At 50.0% G+C, this 13,300-nt stretch overlaps 1 protein-coding gene across 3 annotated transcripts in view; it reads left to right on the top strand.

Moving 5' to 3' along the window:
• The window catches only part of Hspa12a (heat shock protein family A (Hsp70) member 12A), a 157,765-nt gene that overhangs the window by 104,406 nt on the left and 40,059 nt on the right, over positions 1-13,300 (top strand). The gene's annotated exons all lie outside the window — the stretch shown is intronic.

Below are 13,300 nucleotides of genomic sequence, written 5' to 3'. Positions count from 1 at the left end.
GGTTGAATAGGGAGGCAGGGCTATTGTGTGTTGCTGACCAAGGAGTTGGGGCTATCACACACAGATAAACAAGGAGGAGGGTTTGTGGTTTGTAGCTTGATCAAGGAATCAAGTCTAGCTAAGCTCCATAGAACCAGGTTCTGGAGGGGCGCAGTTCCCAGGGTATAAATTTTGGGGTGGAGGGAGCAGGCTGTGGTGGACATTTTCTGCACACACTCTCAACATCCACAGACAGACCGTTTCCCTCTGAGCCTCACCCTGCCCTGGACACGACGTTGTGGGGAGCGTCAGGGTCCTTGACAAGGAGGTGCCCATGTCAACAGCACACCTTTACTCAGGTTTTCGCTCATGCCTGTGGGTGTCTTCCACAGGTCTGATGCCCTCTTCTTGCCTCTGAGGGCACTGTATGCACGAGATGCATGCAAGACATGCAGACAAAACATTCTAATACTTAAAATACAATAAATAAATCTTTTTTCTTTCTTTCTTTTTTTTTTTTTAAAGATTTTTCTCCAGAATCCTGAGGTAAGGGTAGGAAAGGAGGAAAACAAAAAACAAAAAGCAAAAAAGAAACCCAACTTTCTAAGAAATTCTCAGTCATGAGCTTGAAATAAACAGCAGAACACAAACACAGCCCTAAAACACGGAGACTGTACACTACGATGAGCTCTTGCTAGCCTATGACTCACGGGAGTGTCAGGACTTTGTGTCCCAGTATACCTGCCCTTCCTTCCCCTGTCCCAGGACTTGCTGGAGAATTTGTAAATGGGCCTCCACCTGCTTACACTCCACATGCCCCTCGCCCATCCTTCTAGGGGCTCATAGCCTGTTGTGACTGAGGTCATCCCAAGGACACCCCACCTTTCCAGCTCCAGATATCCCCACACTTGGCAACTGAACTCTGAATTCAGCACTCAAGCTGCGGGCAGAGATTCAGGTGGGAAAGCTGGAGGCCAGCTATGGAACCAGGTTCCTGTCCCCTGTGTGGGGCTTGAGACCCAAACCAAGTGCCCCCTAAACCTGTAGGATTCCCATCTTGCCTTTGAGGAGGAGCCTCATTTCAGGCAGAAGACATTTGAGCCGTCAAAGGTTGAGGTCAGAAGTTACACCCATAAAGTGTGGCTTCGGGGACCTGGGTGTATGTGGGTGATCAGGGCAAAGTAACTCCAGTCTGCTAGGACAGGGTCCCTGACCTGGATTTTCTCTGGGAGGAAGGTGGTATCATGGGAACAGTTGAAGCCCCCAGCTCAAGCCTGTGCTGTGATCTGCTGTGAGAATTCAGCATCCCCTAAACTTCCCTGTGTTTCTGTTTCCCCACTTAGAGGATGGAGCTAAGAATGAGGGCCTGAACCTGAGTGTCGCCAGGGAGATTTGCTGGGAAGAATTGGTCCTGGGGCTTGGAAGCCAGACAGTTTCTGGGAGCTGGTGGAGGCTGAGGATCCTGGGGCAGGATAAGGACACATAAAACCCAGACAGGACTAGCACCCTGGCCAGAAGCAGTTGGGGTCTCCAGACTCTGGGCAGCAGGGCATCCAGGTAGGCAGGAGGTGAGAGGTAGGAGCAAGCTTAGCACTTTGTCACGCCCCCCACCCACATCTCCTGGACAGGGCCTGGGTATGAAGTAAGGCAGCATCGGTTCCCATGGCTGGAACTTCCCTGTCCTCTGTAGAAAGAATAACCAAAAGGCAGGAAAGAGGAAACAGCTGGGAGCTCCACCCAGAGTCAACCTGTCTGTCCCTAAAGCTGCAGGTTAGCACTCACAGTCCAGTGTCACAAGGTGGTGGCATTGTCCTCCTCCACGGAGCAGGACACTGAGACTTGAAGGGTAATGGTTTGTGGCATGGTGACGGCCTGATGGTTCCTGGGACATGTGCTGCATCTCTGTCCTGCACACTGTCTATGACATTCCCTGGGGACACTGACATGAACTACGAGGACACCACTCTTAAGGCCCGGTGGTTCCCTCAACCCAAATATGTGGGGAGCAGAAAGGGCTGGACTCTGTGAGCTGCAGCACTCTGTACCAGCCTACTGAGGAGTATTTGACAAGTGGCCCATGGTTTCTCTTCCTAGGGTTTGGGATTGCCATTTGAAACTCAAACTGAGCATGGCACTACATGTTCCTGGGTGTGTATGACCATGGCTCTGGATACTGGACACTTGAGGATCTGAGGTTCCTTATGCTGGGGGAAGTTTTGTTTCCCACTGACAGGTTCCGCATGGGTACCCCAGGCCACTCTCCCAGGGTGAGGCTATGCAAGGAGCACATGGTGCCAACCTGGGAGTGTGTGTGTGGGAAAGCCTGGCTTCTCTATTCTCTTAAGAAAGTTTAGATTCATTGCCTATGAGAGTATTCGTGTGGAAGTCTGGATTTCAGAGTCCTCTGTTGGGTGGAGCCAGAGCTCCATGGCCTCGGCGATCAGAGCTCTTCTTCAGTTTGTGGTTTCCGTCACTCCCACTGTGCCTGCTCTCGCCATCTTCTTTCATTTTGCTGATCTGCTTAGGGCAGAGCAAGGATGGAGTTTTGGTGCCTACACCCCAGCGCTTCCTTTCTCCTTTGGGTCGCCTGCCTGGATTTTGCAACAGGGAACTTCAGTGGGTGGGGCATGGACCTGGATTCAAGGGAGCTTTACCTCTTCCAGCTACAAGAGAGATTTTAAGCAACTTGGTTGTGTCTCAGTTTCCATAAATCATGATCTAGGGTGAGTGTGAGGATTCAGTAAAAGGGTGTGGGCAAAGGGGATGGGGCCTCTGCAGCCAACTTAGGAGCCCTTAATGTTTGCTCTTTATTATTACTGATATGATTTATCAACCAATAGACATACAGGTAGTGAGTACATAGCTCATGGGTTTTCGGTATGTGTATCTGCAGGGTACCGGGCCCCTAAACATGTCTGCTCTGGTTTCTTTGTACCCCCTAGTCATCAGCTTGATGGCATTAGAAGTAAGGTCTTTGGGAAGTGATTAATCATGAAAGCTGAACCTCATCAATGGGATTAGTGCCCTTATAAAGGATTCCCCAAGACCTGCCCTGCCTCTTCCACCCACCATAATAGGACACAGCCAGATGGGGCCAGACACATCCCAGAAAGCAGGTCCTCCTTCAGAAGCCATTGGATTTGCCTGGGATTCACCTTGGGCTGCCCAACCTCCATGCTGAGAAATTAATATCTGTCATTTGTAAACTACCCACTTTATTATTTTCTTACAGTCCAACTGGACTAAGCCAATATCTCCCAGGAACATATTCCGAATATTACCTGGCATGGCAGGAGGGGCCTTGAAGGTATGAATGCTTCCTGGACTCCCTGGGTGCGCCAGTGTAATGTCAAGGGTTCTCATAAGTGAAGGAGACAGGCAGGATAATCAGACATGGCATTTTGAAGCTGTAGTGCGGCTGCCTGTGGAGCTGGAGGCGAGCTGAGCCGAGGAATGCAGATGTCCTTGGGAGTCTGAAAAAGGCATGGGATGGATTCTTCCCTGGCTCCTCCAGAAGGAACCAGCCCTGCCCTCTTACACCTTGAATGTGGCCATTAGTCCCATTTCAGATGCCTGACCTCCAGAACCGTAACGGAATGAAGGCATTTTGTGTTAAGCCACTAAATGCTAATAACTTGTTACCATAGCAACAAGAAGCATGTTTTAAGCACCACATCAGGCAAAACAGAGGATGAATTTTCTTTTTTTTTTTTTTTAAATGTAGTCCAGGCTGGCCTTGAACTTGCTATATACCCAAGGAAGACCTTGAATTCCTCTTCCTCCTGTCTGCCTTTTAAGTGTTGTTATTACAAGCATGTGCCACCATGCCCAGTTAATTCAGTGCTGCACATGGAACCCAGGGCTTTATGCGTACTAGACCAGCATTCTATAACTGAGCCACACCACCAGCTCTTATGATGGCATCACTCCACAGAGTTCCCTGTGCCCCTTCTCAGTGCCTGTGGACTCTTTAGCCCAGTCTGCCTGTTCCCGAACTTCTCATAAAGGAACCATAGAGTATGTGCGCCCTGCCCAGGGCCTCTTCCTCTGCAGTGACCTGGAGGCTTGCTCCGGCTCTCATATCCCAGTCGCTGGGTCTTTTCCTATTGCTGAGGAGTAGCTCTGCAAGATTAAACCATACTCTGCTTTTCCATTCTCTTTGGAGCTGTGTTTGACTCCTGTGAAAGCAATAACAAATAAACAAATCCCACTGTGGACATTCTGAAATAACTCTCATGTTAGATGCAAGCCTTCACATCTCATAAGTAAAGGCCTGACAGTAGAGTTACTAGGCCATAGGTTTGGCATATGTTCAACTACACAGGGATTTCAACACATGAGTAAGGTTCATGGCTGTCACAGGGACTTGGGGTCAGTGGCTGCCTTGCTTGCTTGTAGTCATTTCTCGCAGTGCACGTGGGATGGGCGCCTTGTCTGGACCAAAACAGGTTTCAAGCCTGACTTGGAAACCCTCCCTTGTGGCCAGGTGGCAGGTGGCTCCCGTTCTCACGAGCACCCTTTCTCTATCCCGTGTGGTACTGAAGCTTTCTTACAGGTCTTCCCTGAGTGAGACTCTTGCTAGCTGTTTGTAGCAAAGAATCTGAGGCCTGGGGCAAAGCCCTGTCTTTGGCAGAAGTGTTGAAGGAAGAACTGGATATCCCTGGAGTCCAGCTAGCTCTGAGCTTAGTCCCATCCCCCACCCTGGAGGAGCACAGCCCTAAGGGTCAGCTCCTCCCACAGGAAGGGAAGCTGGCCCTGGTCCTGCAGACAGTGCAGGAGACAGACTGGGGGACAGCAGATGGCTTCCCAGATGGCAGAGAGCACAGCCCGCTGATGGAGAGGCTGTATGAGGGGCAAAGGTGACAAGAGGAAGTGGTGAGATCCTAATTAAGGCAACTGATTGGTTACATAGTTGAATCGTATGCAAAGGGCAATAGAGGGATACATCACGTACCAAGGCGGGGGTTTTATAATGACATTCATGGTTAAGGTGGGGTCCAAGGGGAGCAACCTGGAGGCAGAAACCAGCCCGATGGGTGAGGGGCCCTCAGGGAAGCTCTTCACACTGCTTTGTCTCTCTCATGATGTTCCCTCTGCCATGGTCCCCTCTGCATCTTGCTCACTCAGCACAATCCTCCTTCCAGTCAGCGTTCCCTTTCTGGGGCTGCCTTCCCACTGCCTCCAGTGGCATCAGTCTGTCCCACCGCTGCATCATTTACCCAGCATCTCACAAAGAGCTCAGAAGTCTGTGATGTTTCCCATTGCGGTATTAATCTGAAGTCACTGGCTCAGTTTGGAGGGCACACAGTCAGCTCCTCCTCTATGAAATTCACGTGGCTGCACGCTCTCTGGTCCAGAGGATGGCAGGCTGGTGGGGTGGGCAGCAGAGGACTGGGAGAGAACACGTGTCAGGCAGATGTTTATTAAGGTCCTGGTTCATTCCAATAATTTCCTTTGCAGGGAGAGCTGAAGCGATTGATTGCCCAGGGTCAGTTGCTTCCTTTCCCGGTAGTGTGTGTAGCTGCTTGTTCACTATCCCTGATTATTCTCAGCAGATGCCCACACCGTTCAGGACCCTCTCAGACTAAATGGGAAGTAAAGGCTGAGTGTCCCTGGGACCAGCCCATTTCCTCGTCTTAGGGTCAACACAGGACTCAGACATTCCAGATTCAGTGGGGTGTGCCTGCAGGAATCAGGCTGGTCATTCTGGGAGGTGTGGAGCATTCCATTCTGCAGAGGAGATGGTGCCGATTAATTGAGTTCCAGACAGGCTGTTAAAGGTAACACTGAGGTCAGAGAGGCTGTCCTTGTAGGCCACCCATGGCCAAGTGAAGCCAGAATGCTGCGTCCTTGGAGGAATAGGCCTGTGGGGCAAGAAGAGGGATGACAGGGCGGATGGACCACCCTGGGTGCCCACAATCTCCTCCCTAAGCCCAGATGGGGCCATTGGCCACCCATGCATGGCCGTCACGGTACAAAGTCTCCTTTCCTGGGCCCAAGCATTGCTGAGCTGAATGTGAGTCAGGAACAAAGGGTTCCTGGGATGCCACATGATCTTAAGCCCACTCATGTACACATAACACACACGCTGGGGTGTGTGAACACCCAGGCTGTCTCTCCAGACCCCTGAAAATTAGTACACATGCTAGTTCCTGGCTTTGCTGTGTTCTCCCACCTCAGGTCTGTAAAGAATTTGAAGGGATTCAATTTGTGTTTTAGCAGAGGTGTGTGATTGGGTGGAGGTTGGGATGGGTGGGATAAGGAGTCTGGGGTTTATTTCTTCTATTCCTGTTTTGAGACTTACTATAGTTGAAATTTCAAAGCTTATCTTTATTTGGTGGTCAGCCTTTGCCTTCTCTGGGTAAGACCAGCACTAGGGACATTTCGTGAGGACACCCCTGCCGACTTCATGGTAGATTCCTAGGTGGCCGGTGGGCTGGCTGCTGACCTCTGGGCTGGCTGCTGACCTCTGGGCTGGCTGCTGACCTCTTGGCTGGCTGCTGACCTCTGGCCTGGCTCCTCACCTCTGGGCTGGCTGCTGACCTCTGGGCTGGCTGCTGACCTCTGGGCTGGCTGCTTATCTCTGGTCTCTAGGGCTTTGATACTCACCCTTTGCTCTATGGAGATGCCCCAGAGCTGAACCCCCTCCCTAGAAAGCATCTTCAAGAACCCCTTACCTTTCCTGCGGGTGAGGGTTGGGGTGGGCTCTCCTTTGGTATCCACCGGTGTTCTCTTTTCTGCCTCTCTGAGTTAAGTTTCCTTTGTCAACTCCCTCAGAGGGAAGCTCCTCTTAAAATTTTGCCACACACACTTACCTTAGCAAAGCCCACTATTAATCAGTAACTGGGTCTAGCTGACAAATTCTGTCTTTGTTGACATACAAATTCACCACTAAAGATTTTTGTATTAAAAACACTGAGAAATAATTATGAGTTTTGAGCTAAAAGGATCTTAAGAAGTCTTTGAAAGAACGTTTTTCTCCTTTCTCCCTGTAAGCCTCCAAGGAAGTTACCCACAGTGGTGCAAGAGTTTTTTCTAAGTGAGGTGTTGGTTCCCAGAGGTGTCCCTGCAGTTTGGACAGCAGCCACCAGCCTCTTCCTCTGGCTGTGCTGGGTAGTGGTCCTGCCTTGTTTCTCCCAAGGTTCCCCCGAACCTCTGAGCATTTGTGTCTCTTTGCTTTTACCTTCTGGAAGCAGAAGCTTTGGTCCATGAAAATAGTCACACAGAATTCATTTAGTTTTTTGAGACAGGGTCTTACTCCAAAGCTCAGGCTATCCCTGAACTCACTGTGTAGTCCAGGCTAGCTTCCCATGTTGATCCTCCTGCCTCAGCCTCCCAAGTGCTGAGATGACAAGTATGAACCACCGTGGCCCGCTACACAGCCTGTATCAGTGCTGGGGCTGTTCATCCCGATGTGGCTCCCGAGGCCTATTAGGAATCTTAGCATTTATTCCAGAGCACTTTGAAACTGCTCATCTGCCAGGCAGGGACAGGGAGGAGGGTGGCCCCTTCTCAGCCCTTCAGCTGCATCAGCAGTCTGGGCTTCAGAGCAGTCCTGTGCTGGTCTGTGACCACATCCTTGTGCTGCCACATCTTGGTGTCCAAGAGAGACAGTAGCCCTTAAGCTCCTGGCATGGGATAGCACCTATGTATAAGGAAATGACACATCTGTGCTTGGGAGGTACCCTCCAAGGTCAGTGAATCATTTACACATCTGCCTTGGGACATCTATTAAGGAACTCTGCAGAGGACTCTGAAGGAGCTCACACCTCTACTCTCCCAGACACCTAAATAAAGTTGGAGGTTTGTGTTCAAGTTCCCCAGGCTAGGAACACCCGGTTGGCTGAGAAACCCCTTTCCTGGACACAGTGCCACACTCTGTAGAGAGCTCAGCTATGGAAAGGTGAACCCAGCCATTCCATCCCCTGCCCTCGCCTGCTGTCCCCTTTTCCTTCCAAAGACAGGTGGGGGAGGGGAGTGCTCTTTTGCTCAGTGTGAGACCAACTGACTGGGATGGTAGAAGAACTTTCTTTAGCCTCAGAGCAATCCCAGCAGCTGTGGATTCAGCTTCTTAAGGCAGAACCAATCCCAAGGATGTTCACTATCAACTCGGGGGTGGGGTGGGGTGGGGTCGGTCCCAGGTAGAAAAGAGCCGGGTGGGGGGGTCGGTCCCAGGTAGAAAAGAGCCCTGTGTTGGCCTGTTTAGTTTTTAGATGGGAAACCAGGCTTCCTCGCAGGAGTTAAGAAGGCTGCAGTCATGGCCACGTGGCTCCCACATTCTTGGTTATTCTGAAAGTGCCCCTGGGTGAGCAGACAGCCTAAGCGGGGAGCTGGGGCCAGACGGTCTCCCTCATCCTTGGCAGTGCTGGCCCTCACAGTTCCTATCACTAGGAGTTTTCCTGAAGGTTCCATCTGCCAAATTTCTGTCTGGTATGGATTTTTCAGCTTTGATGAACTAACCCACAGAATCTAAATGTAGAGGGAATATATTTACTGACCTTGTATGTTTGGGGACTCTTTGCCTGTTCCAGGGTGTAACCACCAGATCATTTCCTCTGCAGCAGCTGGACCAACTTGATGATGATGATGATAAATAAAAAAAATACCTAAAACTTCTATTGGATGCTTTCCATGTTTGATAGATATTTTTTTTTTACTTAATCCTCATAGTGCACCAATAAAATATATCACCATGGTTACCCAGCCCCACTTTCTAGGTGAGTAAAATGAGGTCTTGAGAAGGAAAGTCGCCCACTCCAGGCCTGCATTTGGAAAGTGGCCAGGCCAGGATTTGAACCCCCACTTTCCTAACTTTGTTCCTATTCTTCTGTGACATCAAATTATCCCTCCCCTACTTGGATCTTTGAGTTTTGGCCAATTAATAGCTTGAAAAATGAAGGCTCTTGTTCAGATCTTCAGGAACTTCCTTCCCCCAAGGAAGGCAGAACTGCATGGTGGCCTGACTTGGGAATGCCCTGATGCCCCCATACTGTTTTGCTCATATGTGAAGTAGAGATTTTCATTCATAACTGTTAGGATTGTTTGTGTCCCCCTGTTTCGCGTGGTGTGAACTTAATGCCCAACACAGCAGTGCTGAAGAGTGGGCTCTTCCAGAGGTTAGATCGGTCGCAAGGACTCTGTCCTTGTGGATGGATCACTGCTGGTACCTCAGGAGTGGGTTAGTGATCACAGAGTGACCTCCTAACTAAAGGATGGCTGTGTCCCCTCTGGTCCCCAGATCACTGCTACTTCTGCCCTTCTGCTCTCGGCCATGGGATGACACAGCAAGGAGGCCTATCCACATGAGGCTTCTCAGCCCTAGACTTCCCAGCTTCCGGAACTTGTTCCAATTTGATCTCTGTTGCTGTGATAAACACCATGACCCAAAGCAGCTTACACTTCCAGGTAACAGGCTTTGCTAAGAGACGTTAGCGCAGGGACTGAAGCAGAAACGAGGGAGGGACTCTGCTTACCCTTCTCCCGTTCTCCCGTTCTCCCGTTCTCCCGTTCTCCCGTTCTCCCGTTCTCCCTCTTCCCCGCCCCGCCCCGCCCCCCTTCTCTGTGTGCCCTGCCACATTTCTCACACAACCCAGGACCATCTGCCAGGGCTAGTACTGTCCACAGTGGGGTGGGCCTCTCACAACCATCAGCAACCAAGACTGTTCCGTACAGACACCACAGCCCATCTCATTTGGGCAATGCTCTACTGAGACTCCATCTTCCTAGGTGACTGCTGGCTGTGTCAAGTTGACAATAAAGACTAACCAGTCCAGCTACTCAAGGAAACAAACGCCCATTCTTTTTGAAGTACCCAGCCCCACACATTCTGTTGACAACGCTTGTTTCACGGTCTCATCCGTATGGGGCCTGATAGTGGGAAGAATGCTTGGACTCGGAGAACTCTGAATTCAGCTGGGCGGCACCCAGACCTCCCAGGCTTCAATTTTTTCTCATCATTAGAATGGGAATCTTGACAGTATCTAACAGCAACTTTACAAGGCAGGATTTTGTGAGTTCTACTTATAAAGTGCTCAGCGTGGTATGTAATGTGTGTTCAGTGAGAACTTTCCCAATAGATTTCTGGGCTTGTATATTTCAAATAGTTCCAAACTATCAACTCAAGTTTGAATAACCAAAACAAACAAACAAACAAACAAATAAATAAAATGTGTGGAAGGTTTACTCGGGTTCCAGTCCATCATCAAGGGAAGCCACGGCGGCGGGAGCTCAAGTCAGGAATTTGGAGGCAGGAACTGAAGCAGAAGCTATGGAGGATGCTGCTTGCTCCCCGTGGCTTGCTCAGCCTGCTTTCCTGTATGACCCAGGACTGCCCGAGTGTGGAGCTCACCACCCACAGTGAGCTGGGACCTCCCATGTCAATCACTAGTTAACAAAACGCCCCACAGGCCAAGCTGATGGAGGCGGTTCCTCAGTTAAGGTTTCCTCCTCCCGGGTGACTCTGAACTAACCAGGACAGCAAAGGTAACCTTGGAGGGCTGCATCCCAAGTGCTGTGTTTACAGGATGTGCCGCTCTACCCACTGAGCCACAACCCCGCCCAAATTATTTTGGCGTGACTCTCGGTCACTGTATTGCTTCACCTGTGAATATCTGAGGATGTATCCCTAAAGGAAATCTTTTTTAAAGGATTCCACAACCATGCTATGAATAATAAATCGTTAATATCAGGTCAGTCTTTACATTTTTCATTGTCTCACAAATTACAAACAAAAATTACAATCCTGTAAAAGTTCACAGGTTGCGATTCCTGTGATGGACGTGTTTTGAGTCTCTGTAAAGCTGTAGCCCTTGGTGTCTGGGGCAGAGTCAGGGACTGGAAACTCCTCGTGGGCTCACATTCTTAGTGCCTCAACCCTGTTGGAAGGGTTGGGTGCTAAAGCTTCCACTTTAACAAGCCCTCCAGGGGGCGCTAATGCACACCAGCGTGAAACCCTCCGATCCATGTCCCCAGCCCCTTGCCTCTTCCTTGTGGTTGTTTCATGGAGAAACCCAATTTAGAGCAGCTGACACCTGAACGTCACCGGTTCATTGCCAAACACCGATGAACAGAGTCCTTTCTCCTGGTACCCAAACAAAAGGGCTGACTTGGGGGGATAGGGCCTGAGGACAAGGCAGGGTTGTCTTGGCACAGAAGCTGGGACACTCTTGTGTGCAGAGTAACCAAAGTGTTTGGGATCCTAGGGAAGATGTGGCATGGCCAGGCATAGGGTGAAAGGAGGCTGTAGGTGGATGCAGTGGGCTTTGAAGTGCCAGAGTTATCAGTGGGCAGAGCCTTCCCTCACGGGGAATCGACATTAAGAAGCCCCTGACAGGACTGAGGATGTGGGAGAAGCTGAGCTTTGACCGGATGCTCTGACTGCAAGGTGGGTGAGTATGGCTTGCACTGGGCAGGTCCAAGCAGGATCCATGATCGAGGCCAAGAGGGTCTGGGACAAGGCTGTGGTAGTGACTTTGCAGAATGCAAACTAAGAAGTGAGAGGCGTTAGAAACAGGAATGATGGGGCTTGGGGATGGAACGAGAAAGAGAGAGCATGTAGGACCTTCCTTGTCTGGGAACCACGATGGTTCCTCTGACGAAAGGGGTGTCTGAGGAGAGAGAGAGGCGTATCTGGCTGATTTGAGAGTTGATTCTACGTTTTAGCAGTAACCTAAAGAGCACTGGGTGCATTCCTAATACTCTGACTGAGAGGTTAGAGCCTCAGTTGGGAAAGACCTCATCGCCCCCCCCCCCAAATCTGTGGGTAATAGCCACCAGGTCCACTCTTGGACACATAAAAACCCACCTATCCGTCTGTTTTAGTTTCTTTTCCTGTTGCTGTGATGAAATACCCTGACACAAGCAACTCAAGGAAAAAAGCTTTTATTCTGGCTCTGAGTTCAAGGGTGCAGTCCATCATGGCAGCAGGAGCTGGAAGCATCTGGTCATATGATACCCACAGTCAGGAAGTGGAGAGTGATGGATGAATGCTGCCCGCTCAGCTCCACTTCTCCATTACATTCTATGACACACTCCAGGATCTCAGCCAGGAAACGATGCTGCCTGTGGAGGAGCGGAGGAGCCGGTCTTTCCACCTCAATTTGGGTAATCAAGATCACTGCCTTCAGGCATGTCCAGAGGCCAGCTGATTCTAGATATCAAACTGACAGTTAACACCAACCATCATACACACACACACACACACACACACACACACACACACACACACACACACACACACATCTGTCCACTCTTCAGTCTGTCTACCCATCCATTCACCAGTCCATCCAACTATCCTGTGACATGTCAGGAGCCAGGGGCATCAGAAAGGAAGTAAGACCTGACCTCCACCCATGGAACAGAGTCCATGGGGTGGGGGTGGGGCGCTGGTGGGCTGAACTATCTTGAGGCATGTGTGAAGTTTCTCTAAATGCTGGATGCTGGTGGCCAGGGGCTGCATGGCTGCTGAGTTCCAGTTTGTGTAAGCTGTTGGTCTAAAAGGCATTTCCTCACCGCTTCTGGGAGTTGCCTGGACATGCAGAGGCACAGTTTGAAGGCCTGGGAACCCAATATGAGGAGAGCATGTTCTATCCGACTGAGCATTCTGGGAACTCATCGACTGGGGAGACCTAACTGCTCTGTTCTCATCTCATCTCTTGGATTGTTCAGGAAGCAGGAAGGGTTACTAGAAGACACAGCCCATTGTGACAGCCCCCATTCGGCCTATACTAGATGCTTTGGTTTCAACCAGGGAGCATTTATTTCCATAATTAGGACTTAGCATTTGGAGAGCAGTTATTTTATACTCAGCGTTCTCTATAGTGAGAGGGTCTCCCTGCTCATGCTAATAAAATTTCCATTTACTCTGGACATCAACCACATTAATTAAAAAAAAAATCCCATCAATTATTTACTGAGATGGGACTTCAGCTTGGTATAATGTGTTAGTTCGGCTAGCCGTGAAGCCTGCTCCAGGGCAATAAAAGAGTTTTTATCCCCCTCCCAAAAGACATTTCCCAGTAACCTACACACGACCTTGAGCAGATCAGTTTCCAGGATAACACTGCAGGGAGTGTGTGTGAGGAGAGAAAGACCAGGCTTCTTCGCAAACGCCTGTCATCCCGGAAAGAAGAAATGGAAAATGTATACATATTGCATTTTTTAAAGTTGTAGGACCTTAAAAAAATGATGTCTTTAAAAAGGACTGTTTATTTAATAGACACATAAATCTGAAAGTCAGCAAGGAAAACACTGCAGAGAGGTCATCCTGTGTTGAGACCACCTGTCACATCTTACAGGAATCTGGAGCGCTGCAGCCTGAGGT

The sequence above is a fragment of the Peromyscus maniculatus genome, chromosome 1, assembly GCF_049852395.1.
Source record: "Peromyscus maniculatus bairdii isolate BWxNUB_F1_BW_parent chromosome 1, HU_Pman_BW_mat_3.1, whole genome shotgun sequence".
NCBI lineage: Eukaryota > Metazoa > Chordata > Mammalia > Rodentia > Cricetidae > Peromyscus > Peromyscus maniculatus.
The sequence above is the reverse complement of the archived record's forward strand: the minus strand, read 5'-3'. Positions and strand labels throughout refer to the sequence as shown.